This window comes from Physeter macrocephalus, chromosome 11, assembly GCF_002837175.3.
Source record: "Physeter macrocephalus isolate SW-GA chromosome 11, ASM283717v5, whole genome shotgun sequence".
NCBI classification, from domain to species: Eukaryota; Metazoa; Chordata; class Mammalia; order Artiodactyla; family Physeteridae; genus Physeter; species Physeter macrocephalus.
This window is the reverse complement of record NC_041224.1, coordinates 154,112,529-154,127,857: the sequence shown is the minus strand read 5'-3', so window position 1 is coordinate 154,127,857 and position 15,329 is coordinate 154,112,529. Positions and strand designations below refer to the sequence as shown.

The 15,329-nt window shown below is 53.6% G+C and overlaps 1 protein-coding gene and 1 long non-coding RNA gene across 8 annotated transcripts in view; one reads left to right on the top strand and one right to left on the bottom strand.

Annotated features, from left to right (window-relative positions):
- Positions 1-15,329, top strand: part of MIDEAS (mitotic deacetylase associated SANT domain protein) — a 67,569-nt gene that overhangs the window by 17,216 nt on the left and 35,024 nt on the right. The window contains exons 2-3 of one of the 7 annotated variants that reach the window (XM_055088583.1): positions 5,557-5,671; positions 6,218-6,259. The exons of 1 other annotated variant lie outside the window; for it this stretch is intronic. The gene's annotated coding sequence lies outside the window, so the exon portion shown is untranslated. Of the gene's footprint in view, positions 1-5,556; positions 5,672-5,711; positions 6,260-8,961; positions 9,246-15,329 lie in introns of those variants that run through there. 5 more of the 7 variants (XM_028496148.1, XM_028496153.2, XM_028496150.2 and 2 more) reach the window with 5 other exon arrangements.
- LOC114487199 (uncharacterized) lies at positions 5,505-8,734 on the bottom strand. The gene is made up of 3 exons (XR_003682058.2): positions 8,356-8,734; positions 7,559-7,947; positions 5,505-5,587 (listed from the first exon to the last, which is right to left on the bottom strand). It is a non-coding gene; the product is annotated as an uncharacterized lncRNA (long non-coding RNA).

Sequence of the window (15,329 nt, the reverse complement as noted above, 5' to 3'; positions counted from 1 at the left end):
AGCAATAACTGCTCGTCTCAGTTCCCTAATTTATAGACCACGTGCGTGCCCCAGGGTTGTCAGCAGCTCAGTTTCTTGAAGCTTGAAACACATTTCCATAGAAACAATGCTATAAATGGTAGTTGGGTTCCTAGGCTAGCCCACAAAGAGCCCTAGTGTCACCTACGAAGTTGCTGAAATAAGGTATTAGTAAAATTGAGAGCGCAAATGCAGCAGTAAGAGTTAGCACCCAGGACTTTGGAGGTTAAATGGTGTGGGTTTATTTGTGTAACTTTGTTTCTTTGGTGGAGGTGTCTTTCAGAGCCCTTCTGACAAGGGAAGCTCTGGGGCCCTTCCCCTACCTACAGTCATAACCCCTCCTCTCCCAGTTTACATTCCTTCTTCCTTCCTCATCAAGCCAGGGCCCTGGGCCTACCTGCGCCCGGGACCAGGGCTGGGGTGTTTTTATTATGAGGAAATCCTGTTCAAAGGCCTTTACATCGTCAGTATCATCATCATCATCATCATCATCATCATTATTATTTTTTGCGGTACACTGGCCTCTCACTGTTGTGGCCTCTCCCGTTGCGGAGCACAGGCTCCAGACGCGCAGGCTCAGCGGCCATGGCTCACGGGCCCAGCCGCTCCGCGGCATGTGGGATCTTCCTGGACCGGGGCACGAACCCGTGTCCCCAGCATCGGCAGGTGGACTCTCAACCACTGCGCCACCAGGGAAGCCCCATCATCATCATTATTTAAACCATCTTGATCAACTTAATATAATAAACATTACACCTTAGCAATTTGCATTGTTCAGAATTCTCTCCTGATTGCTGCTAATGTTCCTATGGAAGTTTTAACATAGTTGATAAGTCCACCTCTACTATTTTTGTACTGATTTTGTCCCTTAACGTGAGTTCATCAGATGGTTTTATCAGATTGTTTCCATGTGTCAGTCCTTTCCTATTTCATTCTGTTAACATACCATTCTGTAATCTGAATGGAGTTCCATTTGGGGGGGTGTCTATACATAGGTGCTATGAGCATCTTTTATAAAAACTCCTTGGTGGTGCTATTTTAAGTTGTTTTCATGGGATCTGGTTCCCTGACCATAATTACCTGATCGAGTCTTAAACTCTTGCAACACAATGCAAATCACATTCTAGAAAGATTTGAACAGTTTATAGTGGTACAGCAATGTATGTGCAGATGTTTCCTGGTGACCCTGCCAACAGCTTTCTTGTTTAATTTATTTACTTATTTTCACGTTGACTCTGGCCATAGTGGGCCCTTAATGGTGTTCTAATATGCATATCTTAAATTGCTGCTGAGACTGTACATTTTTCCTCCTGATGATTTACTGCTTGTCCTTCCTTATGTGTCAAACGGTGCTCATCTTCTGTGACTGCGGAGCCTCCCCACGTACATGTATCTCCTTGAACCACTTTCCTGTTGGGAAGTGCAAAGTCCTGCCTTCCTCCCTCCCTCCCTGGCTGGGGCCCCACCCCTTGAGCTGGCTAGCGCCTCTCCACACCTGCCTGGTTCACCACCTCGGCCACTCCCTCCACCGCCTGCCGCCCTCGGAACTGGCTGGGACTGATGCTCTGGGCGGGGCCGGCTGGGGCTGGGAGGGACCAACAGTGGGGTGGGGGGCCTGTGATGGAGGCAAAGGTGCCAGGCAGGGTCTTGCCTGAGTGGTTCTGAAATAGGTTCATGAAGTGACCTCCTTGGAGGGAGGCCGTGCTGGGAGATTCTGGGAGGAGCCACAGGCTGTGAGGGCTGGAGAGGGCACAGGAGGTCATCTGGTCTAAGGGTCACCCACTCAAGGCCTGTAGGGAACAGGGGGGATCTCAATAACAGAGGCTGGCTGGGTGCAAGAAAACAGCACAAATGAGATGATAAACAATAGTGACCCGCGGCCTAGGAAGGGGTGGAATCTGTGGAAAGTTGGAATGTGTGCTTCCCATCACAGTGCCATTCCCCTCCTGACGCCACTCCCCTTGTGCTGCTACTTAGCTCCACCTGCAAGAAGGAGGGCCCAATGTGGCCAGTGTTCCAATTGTTTTCATGACAAACCAGAAATCCCAATTTTTAGCTTAAACCTCCTGATTTAAATAAATGTTGAAAATCAATTTAATTCAATTAAAATAAAATACATGAGATGGGTCAAATACAGTGTATCTGGGAAGGAGAATGGCCTGTGAGCCTCCAGTCTGTGATGCCTCATTATTTGATGTTTTTTCTGGGAAAATACAGGCCCAGGGATGTATCCTCATATAGCCTAGAGAAGGACTCAGAGAGCCCAGAGGTCAAATACCATCTGTCTGACCTTGGAAGAGCTGTTTAACCTTTCTGAACCTCAGCTTCCTTATCTATAAAATGAGGATAATGGCTTCCTCTCAGGGCACTGGGTGGACCCATTGGGCTCACATCATGTCAAGCATTTAGTAGGTGCTCAGTAAATGTGTTGATAGGTCCCGCGTGGGGTCATCCAGAAAATTAGAGGAAAAACTAGACTTAGAACGTCACTTTCCTGACTCCCAGTCCAGAGCTTGTTCCACATCACATTGGCCTGCTTTCATGGGAATTTCCAGAGGTGTTTGGACACAGGGGTCCTTCTGGTCCCTGGGCAAATGAAGGTCACTTTATGAGACCTTGCCTGACAGCTACTGAGCTCAGGTAACAGGGACTTAGCTCTGTGGACTTTGCCTTGCAGTCCCCAGAACCCAGGAGATCCAGTCTCAGTAGTAGTAGTAGTAGTAGTAGTAGTAGTAATACCATACAGGGAATTCCCTGGCGGTCCAGTGGTTAGGACCCGGTGCTTTCACTGCCGGGGCCTTCGTTCGATCCCTGGTCGGGGAACTAAGATCCCACAAGCTGTGTGGTATGGCCAAAAATAATAATAATACCATATACCACTGAACCTAAGAAGCCAATGATTATAAAATGACCATTATTTTATTTACAACTATGGAAAAGAAAATGCTGCTAATTAAACCTTGATGTGCTATCAATTGTAAGATGCATCCTGACTGCAGAGATATGAAAATGTGCATCTTAGAATGGAAGAAACAGAATAGTAATAAAAGTAGTGATAATAATACTTATATTTTATTGCCTACCTCAGAATTCCACAAATGTTATTTGTGCATTTATCAACAAGCACTTACTAAGCACCCAGCATGTGCAGGCACTGCGTAGGCACCAGGGATACAAGGTGACTAAGATCTAGGCTGTGCCCTTCAGAAGCTCTGAACCTAGTAGGGAGATGGTGCAGGAAGCAGCTGTAGAGCAAGGTGTAGGGGATGGAGTCAAGATAAACAGACCGTGCCATGGGAGTTAGGAGAGAGAGTGGCTGGTCTGATCCTTAGGGACAGAGACCAAGACAGTTCGGGGTGCCTGCGATTGATTTAAGTTCTCCCAGGAGGCAGGAAGTGAGGGAAGCAGATTTGGGTTGGGGGAGAAGCTAAGCAAGGAGGGATGTGTTGCAGCTGGAGCTAGCTTCAGCCAGATACCACAGGGAGCCCTGCAATAGGAGCTGCATCACCACAGATTTGATCCCACCTTTCTTTTGGACCCACCCCTCTCCACCCTCCCCCCACTTGTCAATCATTGGCTGCAGTGCTCTCTCCTAGCACAGGCTCCCTTTGAGAACGGGGCAGCTGTGAGCCCTTAGCAGGCAACACTCACAGTAGCTGGGAGTCAATACTCGCAGTAGCTGCACTCCCAGTGCACCAACCTGATTAAGGGGCTCTGGGAGGGCTCCAGCAGTGTACACTGCAGTGGCCGTGCTCTACTTGGAGGAGCCAAGGAAGGCTTCCTGGAAGAGCTGCCATTAAGCTTAAGTCAGGACCAGGGTATGGCAGGATTACCTGTGGATGAAAGTGGGGGGAGGAGGAGCACGTGTGAGAAAGCAGGCATCTTGGGGAAGTTCAGGTTGTTAGGCTATGTGGGCCTGGGGCTGGGAAGTAGGGCAGAGCCAGATCATTCCGGAACTGCAAGTGCCTGACAGTCTGGCTAACAGTCTCAACTTTTCGCAGTAGATGATGGGAGGTATTGAAAAGGGATGTGATCACTCTGATGGCAGTGTGGGTGATAGGTGTGCAAGACTAGAAGATCAGTTAGGAGATGAGAAAAAATGGTAGTCAATACTTAGGAAGACTTAACATACGCCAGGCACTGTTTTAAGCTCTTATCATCCCCATCTTGCACACGAGAAAACCAAGTGGTTAAGAAACTTGCTCAAGGTCATCAAGCTAGTGTGAGCCAAGAATTGGACTCAGGTCTCAGCCTGTGCTCTTAACCTGGACATTCCCATGAATATGAATTTTGGCTTCTAGTCCAAGGCGCATCATTTGTATTTGTTTTCATTTAAAAATAATGCCTTAAAGCATGCCCAGTGCACACCCTGGATCTTGGAGGGCCCGTTCCTCCTGGCCCACAAACACAAGGTAGGGAGGCTGAGCTCCAGAAATCAGATCGTGAAGGAGTCTGTTCTGGGGTTCTGCAGGGGACGTGGGACTGTGCTGAAACGAGGCCTTTGGGAAGCTGGCAGCTCTGGTTCTGTGAAGAAAGGGTGTTTCTGTCCCCGTGGCCCTGCTGGCCCACCCTCCGTGGTGGCCACACCTGTTTTGTCCTTCTCCCTATCCCCAGCCAGACGTCTCTCCTAGAGTGACAGCAGCAACTGGGGACATCTGCAGAAGTTCCCTCTCAGGCTTGACAAAGGCACTCAGAACCTGGCCCAGGCCTGCGAGAGAGGGAGGTGGAGGCGGGGGTAGGAGGGCCACGGGATGAGGACAGCTGTAGGCTGCTGGCACGCAGGCACAGCCCTGCCCCGGAACAGGTGAGGTAACCGTGAACTTGGGCGGAGGGCCCCCTGGGTTTTCATGGGTAGAAGAGAAGACAGTGCAGGGACTTCTCAGCACACGGTGGCTTAACTGCACAGCTGGGGTTTTGAGCTCCCTGCTCCCTCAGAAAGGACGTGGCAAAAAAGGGGTGAAGAGAAGGCACAGGCATCAAAGAAGTGTCCCTATTAGGGCTGGGTGGGCGCACAGTGGAAAAGCTTGGAGGGAAGGACACAAAGAGCAAGGACTGGGCAGAAGCCTTGGAGAGACACCTGGATGGGACATTGAGTCAGTGTTGGAAAGAGTCTCTCTGGGCAGAGCCCAGCATAGGGTCACCCTGAGGCTGATGGGGGTGGACCTGGGGTCCTTTCAGAGAAAAAAGAATCTTGACTGGACTAGGTTTTTGAAAGGGAGAAGCTAGTTTTGGGAGAAGGGGATATAGGGTAAAACAGTTTAAAAAAAAAATTGTAACCTCGTATAGGTACATAGCATGATAAAGCAGTTTTCTTGTCCTTGTGATTCTCCAAAGTCCCGAGAAAGGCATTCTTTTATTGTTTGTGTAGCAAATACTTACAGTACATCTCCTAGGGAGCCAAAATGCAAGACTTGGAGAAGGTAAGTGTCAACTTTCCTAAGATCACACAGTGGGTTGGCTTTAGTTAGGCAGGACCCAAACTCAGTCCTGGTTCCCTGTTCTTTCTACAACCTTGTCTTTCTTCTGTTTTAACTGTAGGTAATGAGGTCCTAGAGGTAGTACCTTTATTCTGAAAAGGGAAATGACAACAGGGACACAAGGAACATAAGGGACATAAGGAACCCAGCATTGTGGACTTGGGATTTCCTCAAAGGTATTTGTACCCCCTATTCCCCACATTCCTGTAAAGGTTGGTTATTCACTTAAACACACCATGGGTGCTGGCCTCGATGGAAAGTCCTGACAGAGAAAGGACAATGGAAAAAGGACAGGAACGCAGGCATGGGGTTTGGGGTGAAGAAAACTCCTCTTTTAAATTGTGAATGATGGAAGCAGAAAGTTAGAGGCAGGTGGATGGGTGGTGAGAACCTGGCTTCCTTGGAAGCTTTGGTTTTTTTTCTCTTAATAACAGCTTTGTTGGGATATAATTCACATACCACAGAATTCACCCTTGGAAGCTTCTTAACGGTCTCAAGTTGTCCCAGAAGTGGATGCTGACGACCACTCAGGGCAGTGAGGGGTCACTCTGAGTGGAGTCCAGGGAGCTGATGCCATTCTAGGAAGCCTCTCTAATGCCATATTCTACTGTCACTGGGACCCAGAGTTTGAAATCCTGTCTAGGGTGCTTTGCTTCCTGGAGTGTTTCTCAGCAGATGCACTTCCTGGGAACTGGAGCTCTGTACCTCTCTCTTTTCTGCAGTTTGTAAAGAAGCTTGCTGGTGGAGAAAAGTCCGCTGTATGGGTAAGGTCCCTGGAACACCTTTTTTTTTTTTTCCTTACCCAAAGGGCACCCTTCTTAGCTGCCTCTGTAGGAAGGGCTGGAGCTTCTAAAATCAAAACTTTCACTTCACATGTCAGTGATTCTGCACTGTCATATCTGCAGCAAAACTGACCTCCAGGGCTTTCCCGGAAGAGCTGCAGCTTTCTTTACACATCCTCAGCTGCCTGCCTTTGGGAGGGAGACTTCTCCTGCCAGGCAGGGGCCATCTGGGACAGTCTTGGGCCCTCCTCCCCTACACACGCACATGCCGTTTCTCCTCCCTCTCTTCCTTTGTGAGCGTGAGCTGCTCCAAGATGAGCAGGGCTGTTCCAGGTCACTGACTTCTGTTTCTCACGCATCCTGCCACCTACCTCTGCTCCCTGCGCTGCTTCCTGGGCCTGGCCCAGCATCCCGGGCGTGGGACAGTGAGGAAGTCCTGGCGGGACAAGGCTGAGGAGTGCCCTTTGGAGTGGCTCCCACTTGTTCCCTGGAGGCTAGGCTCTGGCTTCATGGTGGCAGGCTCTTCTAGAAATGTGCTCCCCAGCCAGGGTTCTGCTTGGTGGGGAACATCCCTGGGCTTGTCTACACTGTCTGTCGGGGGACTTGCTCTGGACTGGCTCGAGGCCAGCTCTGGGGGCCAGGCCCAAGGGGAAGGTCGGGATGGCTGCAGGTTTGCAGAGCAGTGAGCACTGCAGACCAGGCGCTTTGCTTTTGCTTCCCTCACTTGGATGAGGTGTCAGTGGGAAGGAAAAAAATCAGACAAATGGAGAAAACAAAAAGGTTTTACACAGAACCTCTGCCAGGAGTCCTGAAAGTCCAGCCTCTACTTGGGGGCCAGCATGCCTGGGCATCCCAGTCCCTCAACTGCTCACTGCCTTCCTCTAGGGGAGATGGGAAGAGGAACAGAGAGATGACAGACTACTGGCTTGCCTTGTGGTCTTGTGCAAGTCACTCAACCTTTCTGAACCTCAATGTTTGCATCCATAAAATAAGCGGGATGAAACTCTCACACACAGCCTTGTTCAGTAGGCTATGCGTGGGGACATCCTTTGAGAATCGTCAGGAACAATACTGTCAGAGCAGATGCTAAATCCGAGAGCCTGGGCATTTCTTTGTTGGAGGTCATTTCCCTGGCTCCTCCGTTCATTTTTTACAATCACAGAATCGTGGATTTTAAACTGGAAGGAATTTTAAAAGGTCATCCGGTCCAGTCCCCTGGCATAATTATCCTTATTTTGCAGATGAGACTAAGTTGTCATTACTGTGACATGTCTGTCATACCATGGTGCAGATAAGCCCTTTTCCTCCTGGGTAAGGTGTGAGCTCCAGATGCACACAGGTGCTCCCGCCAGTGAAGGGATGGAAGAGGACAGGAAGGTCATGCCCCTTAGAAGCAAGTGTGGGGTTCTGAAGGTTTCTAGGCAGAAGGTACCAGTGTCATCTCTGTCATCCACTGGGGGCAGGGGGAGGGGCACGGTGGGGAAGGTCCCTGCCCTGCAGGTTCAGAGGGACTATGAGAATCACACTCTGCTGCCCCTCCCCTTCCCCCTGAGAAAGCAAGGGATGCACGTGCTTCTCAGGACTGGCCACAGGGGAAAAGCAGCTGCCAGGACACAGTGTATTCTTCAGTGGTTTTTTCTTCAAAGAAGAATCTCCTTCTGACCCATCTCCTTGGGGAAAAGAAAAAACAAAAACAAATGAAAGGAACTAGGAAAAAAGGGCTCCCTCCCCAGGACTTTCTCCTGGCCCTGGAGCCTCACTGTATGTGGGGGCCAGCAAGAACCTCCTGAGTAGCAGAAAGGTTTCCCACCTTCCCGCCAGTTAAGGAGGCATCAGGGGATGGTAGGGAAGGTAGGCAAAATATAGGCATGCAGTCAAAAGCTGCCTAACTTGGGCCTCAGTTGCTAGAATTAAACCAAGGAGCTTTTCACGCCTAAGTAATCAAGACATGGGTCTTTTATAGGGGCTGGGAACAGTTTCTCAATAACCTTAACACCACTAGGATGCTGATAAGCCAAAAAGTGAAGCTTGGGGAGACTGTTAATGAAGTGCCTTGGAGAGGATTAAGCATGCTTTACCGTATCCAAAACGAGAGTTTTCTTTGTGGAAGAAAGCGACTTGTGTCCTCCCCAACATCACACACATACTTTCCTGGCAGGCCCAATGGGTTTCCAAACATTTCGTCACCGTCTCGTCCTGACCTTGGTGTGAAAGGAACGAGCCGCGTGGCCTGATGGTTCCAGCAAAGCCATCGGGGGCGCCGGCCTGGGCTGGGGGAGGGTGGCGACTGACTTGGGAGTGGAGGTGAGGTCTGCTGGAAATCCCCAGCCTGGGCAGCCGCCGGAGGTTTAAAGACGCCTTCTCTGGCCTTATTTGGTCGCAGGAAGTGGGCGGCGCCGGGCCTGCTGGCTGAGAGGCAGACCCGAGACAGTTGTGCTGATGAAGTGGTAGGGCTGGTTCCTGCTCGCCGCCGTGCCGCGCGCGCCGGCCCGCCGCTGGGCGCTCCGCGCTCCCAGCCCCGAGTTGTGCAATCCTTTGTAGCACGCCAGAGAGTCCTCCTCCTTCGCTGTTGCCTCTCGCCCTCTCTCTTTTTTTTTTTCAAGCTGTGAGCTCAACCGATGAGTCAGAGCAGTGCAATCCTGACACTGCATCGCAGGACGGGGGGGTGACACGGAGGGAGGGAGAGCGATCGCGAGGCGGACACCACGGGCGCGGGGTGCGCCGAGGCTCCTGTGCCGGGAGCGAGGGGTGACAGCCCGCGCGTCCCGCCCGGGCCCTGCCAGCAAACTTCCCGGCCTCGGGAGGCGCGAGCTGGCAGAAATTCTGCGAGCGTCGCGGGGAGGCGGCGGCGCCTGTTTGTTTTTAAAATCGGGAGTGCGTGCAGGCGGCTGGAGCCTGGGAGGCGACCGAAGGCGGCGGCCCGCGGCGGAAAGGGGACAGCCGATGCCGGAGCTCGGGTAGGAGCAGGGTAAGTGGGGCTGTTGGGTCGGCGGCCGAGGCCTGCACGCGGCTCGGCGCAGAGCCCGCCCTGGCTGCGGCGGCCAAGGGACCCCGGGCTGCGCGCAAGCAGTGGCGGCTGGGCGCGCGGGCTGCAGCTCTGCAGGCGCGGCCCGGAGCGGGGGCGCGGGGCCACGGGGGGCGCGGCGCGGCAACTTCTGCTGCCCGAGCGGCCGGGGTGGGGGGCGCGCTGGTGTACGTGCGTTTGCCGCCCCGCCGCCCGCCCCCTCGGCGGCCCGCACCCCCCGCTCGCAAGTGCCTGTGCAGCGCCAACCCGCCGTGTTTGTGCAGCTACGCAGCTCGCGCGCGGCCCCCGCCCACCCGGGCGCGGCCCCGGCAGGAAAACCCTCCCAAGCCACCCGGCCCGCGGCGGTAGCGGCGGCTCCTCCTCCGCCTGAGCGAAACGTGGTGTCCGCCGGGACTGGCTTGCGTGACCGAGCCTGGGTCCGGGAGGTCCGGGAGGGTCTCGCGAGCTGCGGGAACTTGGGGCGGGAGCCCTTTCCCTTTCCCGTGTGCACCCGAGAGCGGACGTGGAAGCCGCACGCGCGTCCGGAGTTTGGGGGACAGAGGTGCAGGGGTGGCAGGGAACCGGGGCCAGTGCAGCTGAGGCCTAAGCTGGAGCGTTTAGGGCGGGCGGACCGGCCTCACCCCGCGCACCCCGGCGCTGCCAGGTGCTGGCGCACCTCAGACCTGTCATCCTTCGCCCAAACCCTCACGCCCCGTGCAGCTGCGGCCTGCGGAGCTCTCCCGCCGCCTCACCTTGTGCTGCGCTTGGTGGTGCCTGTGCGGAACTCGGGAGCCCGGGATTTTTTTCCTGGAGCCTGCTTAAGGCCGGCTTGGTGGCGGTAGTCATACCCCCCTTACAACTCACACATCCAGGAGCGTGTGCACCAGGTTGCACCTCTAGGGCCCCCTCCAGGCTTCTGGATAAGGGCCTGAAGCTTTCAAGCCTCAGCCCCAAGGAAGCCTCAGGAAGGCAGACCTAGAGGAGATACCTGCCACTCTGAAGTGGGAGCCCTTGGGTATTGCAGCCCAGCCTCCAGAGTGAGCTGCTGCAAGGATGAAAGGGGAAGTTACTCTCCCCCATTTAAAACTTTGTCGGTCACAACTTTAGTGACTACTTCCTGCTTCCACCGTCCCACCTGGGACCTGTGTGCCAGCCTGTGCAGTCTTGCTCAGGGGACGGTGGGATGGGGGAGAGCTGGCTGGCCTTTGGTGACTCTGGAGGCCGCCTAGGCACGTGTGTGCAGGGGATCCCTGTTGGCAGTTGTGGCTGGAGGGAGGGAAGGTCTGGCCTGCTCCAACAGGGGGAGCCTGGCCTGGTGGCAGCCTGGAGGTCTGGCCTCTCCTTGGCCCTGCAGCTTCAGGATTGAGACTGGAGGCCTGATGAAAGTGGAAGAAACGCAGCTCTGAGGAGAAGCCTCTTCTCCCTTGTGGGGCTCCGGCTAAGGGAAGGAAACCACTTGTCTTGCTCCAGAACCTCCTAGGGATGGTGTGCATGTGCCGCTTTAACATCAGAGAAATGCACCCTTTTCACAGGCTTGTTAGATGGCTTCAGGATGAAGGGGAAAGGAGAAACCGTCCCTGGTTGAGAATTTGTGGATCCTCTTTTTCCTACGGCTCTGGACAGTGAACAATAGGGGTGTAAACACTCAGTTACTGTGATAAACCATCTCATTGTATGGCTCTGGCCCAGTCTCCACTCTAATTGGATTGGCCTCTGGCACGTTACTCTGGTCTGAGTAGCTCCCAGAGGCCAGCGGGGTGAAGAACCTGGAGGGTTCCTCCCCCACTTCCCCAACCATGCAGCTTGCTCTGGGACAACCTGACCACTGCCAGTGTGGTCTCTCCAAGCATCGGGAAGAACCCACACTCCTCCTGGCTCTGTCTGCCCCTCACCCCACCCTAGGAAAGAGTGCCCTGGAGTGCCCATGGGGATGAGAGTTCAACTTTTTTTTTTTTTTTTTTTTTTGCGGTACGTGGGCCCCCCACTGCCGTGGCCTCTCCCGTTGCGGAGCACAGGCCCTGGACGCGCAGGCCCAGCGGCCATGGCCCACGAGCCCAGCCGCTCTGCGGCATGTGGAATCCTCCCCGACCAGGGCACGAACCCGCGTCCCCTGCATTGGCAGGCGGACTCCCAACCACTGCGCCACCAGGGAATCCCGAGAGTTCAACTTTTAAATGTGGGATTTAAAAATAGCTTGAGTGTTTAGCCCTGTGGGCTGCTGCTTTTAATAAATGGAGAAACAAAAAGGCAATATGCAGTTACAGATTTCAGCTGAAGGCCTCCTGTGGCTGCAGAACTCAGGGAAGGGGTGCCCAGTGGAGCCAAGGCCTCTGGGCCCCTGAGTAGGAAAAGGATTGGCAGGGGGGTGCGCATGGAGCAGAGTATCCTGGAAGGGGAGTGGGTCCAGTCCAGGAATCTTTGGCATTGATAGCCCCTCTCCTGCAGTTGGGTCTCCCAGAAGGAAACCTTGCTCCTGGTGGAATGGGGATGGCCACAAGTAGCTGGGAGATTCCTGCATATCCTTCTAATCCTGTTTCAAATGTCACTTCTTTGGAGAAGCCTCAGCCTTCTTCTGAATACTCATTTCCACCTTATATAGTCATTTGTGTACATACTGTAACGTGGTCAAAACATAAACTGGGAGCTAGAGTTCCTATACCTTCAAAGAGTCGAGGTGAGGATTTTGCAAGTTAGTACATATACATCAAATGTTGAAAGCACATTTCAGTATTATCATAGCTCTGCTCTAGCATATGCTCTATATTGTTCCCACAGTGTCCGGCATCTAGTAGGTGTTTAGTATATGTTAGCTGAACAAATGAATGAAAGATCTCCATCCAGAAAACGTGGACTTAGCATGTGGTGGGCCCAGTGAGTCCTGCTGCGGCATTCATACTGTGCCATTGCTTTCAAAAGGGTGGGTCCATGTGTGAGTCTGATGCTGGTGAACCCAGTCTCCTGGCACTACGCTATGGCTGGCCTTCTGGAGAGTGTGTCCCAGTAATCCTGACCCCAATGGGACCTCAGGGTGAAAGAGTGTTGGAGCCTCCTGCCTGGGAATCTGCTAACCTGGGCATTTCCTTTGGGCAGGCCAATTGGCACCCTTCCTGTGTGTGCTCGAATTAGAATAGAAGCAGCCTGGGGGCTCCATCCTTCCCTGACACTCCACAGGCTGCAGGAAATGCAGCCAGGGGTCGTGTTCCATTGGAAGAGTTGCTTCTGCACAGGCAGGATCGCTCTGGCCGTGTGGGGCTGAACTAAATAAACTCCTCGAGCTGGGCTGGAGCTGGGTGGAGTGTGCTGAAATCCCCAGTTCTTACTTGTGGGATCTGCATTTGCATTCGAAGCAACATTCAGGATATCGTGAGACTGTGAGCTCATTTTATGAATCAGAAGCATTACAGCATAACTTCGTTGTTGGAAACTGCTCTTTGGAATCCAGATCACCCTCCCTCCACCCCCAACACACACACACTTACAGGGGCTCTCACAGTCACACACTTGGGAACAATAACAGTTAGTGGGACATCAATTCAGATTCCAGAGCCATCAGGCAAAACTTGTGCACACCTACTTCCATCCCCGCACTCAGAATACCACTCCTGGATGGTGTGTTGACAGTAACCTGGGCAGTGACCCTGAAGGAAGCCTGGCAGGGGCATAGGAATGAGGCCTGGGCAGACCTGGGTTCGTTCTTCAGCTTCCCCACTTGCTGTGTGGCTTTGAGCATTGCTTAACTTCCTGAGCCTCAGTTTCCCCACGTATAAAATGGGGATGATAATAATTACTCATAGGGTTGCTGCAAAGGTTAAACAAGATCATGCATGCAAAGTGACTGGCACACAGTAGGTACTCAACAGATGATGGCTAGCATTTCACCAGTTCCTACCAAGCCCAGCTCCTGTTTGCCTTTTGCTCCTTCCAGGGAAAAGGAAATGAAGGGTGTCCTGCTTGTGGTAGGAGGGTACCCTTCCAGGCCACTGGGCTTATGTAAATGAAGCTCATTTTCGAGCTCCCTAGGCCCTGGGCAAAACTGTGTGATGCACTCCAGCCTGGACCAGCCCAGACCCTGCTGCCGGTGTACTTTTGCAAGGGATTCTGTCCCTGCAGCGGAGGGTTAAGGGCTCAGCTTCCCAGAGATCAGATTGTGCTCTCGGGAACCTGCCCGCCCAGGCCTCCGGCTGAACTGCTCACGTGGGTAGGAGGAAGGCTGCTTTCTAAGCCAAGGAAAAAATCCCCTTGTCTTCGCCTCACCTGAAGCCTTTCAGTGTGACCTCAATGGAGTTCGGGTGGAGCCTGGGGTGGGAGTTGCTCCTAAAAGCACTTTGGCTGTTTCACCAAGTAGCAAGGGTGGAGTGGGAGGGTGGGGGGAACACCAAGATATTCTATAAGAAGAAAGTTAACACATGTCTGAAGAGAGCTGGGGTTTTGCAGGGGTGAGGGTCGGGGGCTCCCTGCGGGACTCAACTTACTGATTGTGGTTTTCGGGGACTGGTGGGGAGGAGAGGGGCTGGAGGCCTGAGCCGTCCCAGGCAGTGGTTTTTGATCTTGCTCTTCCTGGAACGGATCCTGGTGCTACGGCCAGCCGGGGAACGTGCTCCCTGTTCGCTCTGCCTTTCTCTCCAGCCACAGGGAGCTTGTGGTGAGTGTTATTTTTTCCAGGCAATGCTTCTTCCTTTAGGAGTCTCAGGAAGGGGGGAGGGGAGCAGCCAGGGCAGGTTTGTCCGGGCCAAAGCTCGGAGAGAGGAAAGTACAACAGGCTTGCACCCAGAAGGGGGTTCCCTCTGAGGCCACCCATCTTCTCTGGGGAAATGGGGTCCAGAGAGGAAGGAAAATAGGGATTTCGATTCCCAGCTTTTTCCAGCAGCTGGGCAGACAGAGACCCCAAGCCAGCCTGCTGTTGCCAGAATTTGCCAGTTCCTGGGAGGGGAAGGCCCTGGAACTCAGAAGAGATCTCAGAAACGGCTTGAGTGATAACTCAAAATCCTGCGAGTGCAAGTAGTCTGGCCTTTCTCCCCCTTCCTCCTCCTCCTCCTCCTCCTCCCCCAGCCCCCCCAGCCTGCCGGCAGCTCTTGGGGCGCATCTGGCTGGCCTCCGATCCTCCATCCCACCTGACCTGGCTTTATCTGACCTCTTCAGCTGGCCCTGGGTCCTAGTTCTGGGCTCTCCAGCTTCCAGGAGTTACCCAGAGCTGGAAAACACTTTGGGACATCTAGTCCTTCGCTTTCAAATGGGGAAGCTGAGAGGCAGCGAGTTCCTTGAGGTTCCATAGACTGTCCCCACTTTCGCTTCACAGAGGAAAGGCTCCTCTGTCCTGCCCCTGGTCCCTGCCCCTCCCAGTTTCGAAACGGGGAAGGGCCGCTTCAGTGCAGGAAGAGCCCAGAGGAATACTGTCTCGGCTCCTGGGTGTGGCCCAGTCTTCAGCTGGCTCCATAGTTATTTGTCTGTGTGTGTGTGTGTGAGTGAGTTTTGTGGTTAGGAGACTGGATCTGACTGAAAGCAGAAGTACCCATGCTCTGTGGGCTGTGCAGCGTGCAGATTGGACTGTACAGGGACAGTTGGGAGAGGAAGAAGGGGCAGAGGCCCCTCTGCACGGTGGCTGCTGGTGCTCTTTTTGTCCTTGCACAGTGCTTGCACACTGGAGTGTAAACAGCCCTTCCAGGTTGCTAGCAGCTGCCTTTCCTTGCTGGCTTTGGGCAGAAGAGGTACCAAAAATAACCAGGCCGGCACTTCTACTTGTGGGAGTTTCACTGTGGTGGCCTCGGGGCAGGCTTACTTGCTTCCTGCAGGCTCCGGTGCCTCTGGCATCCCTGTTCAGACTTTCTGTGACCACCCTCTCCCCAGCCTCCCTCAGGTGATGGCACTTTCCCTTTTATTGCTCTTAGAGGGAGCCCAGGAGGGTGGAGGCTCCACTACGGGCTTGGAAGCTCTGCCAGGTTTTATCTGGGGACTCCTGTCCCGCCATGACCCTGCAGGCCCTGCTGGCACAGCTGAGTTCTGGGGAGGCCTGTGCTGAGTGTGCTCCTCCTGGGTCCCTAGGCCAGATGC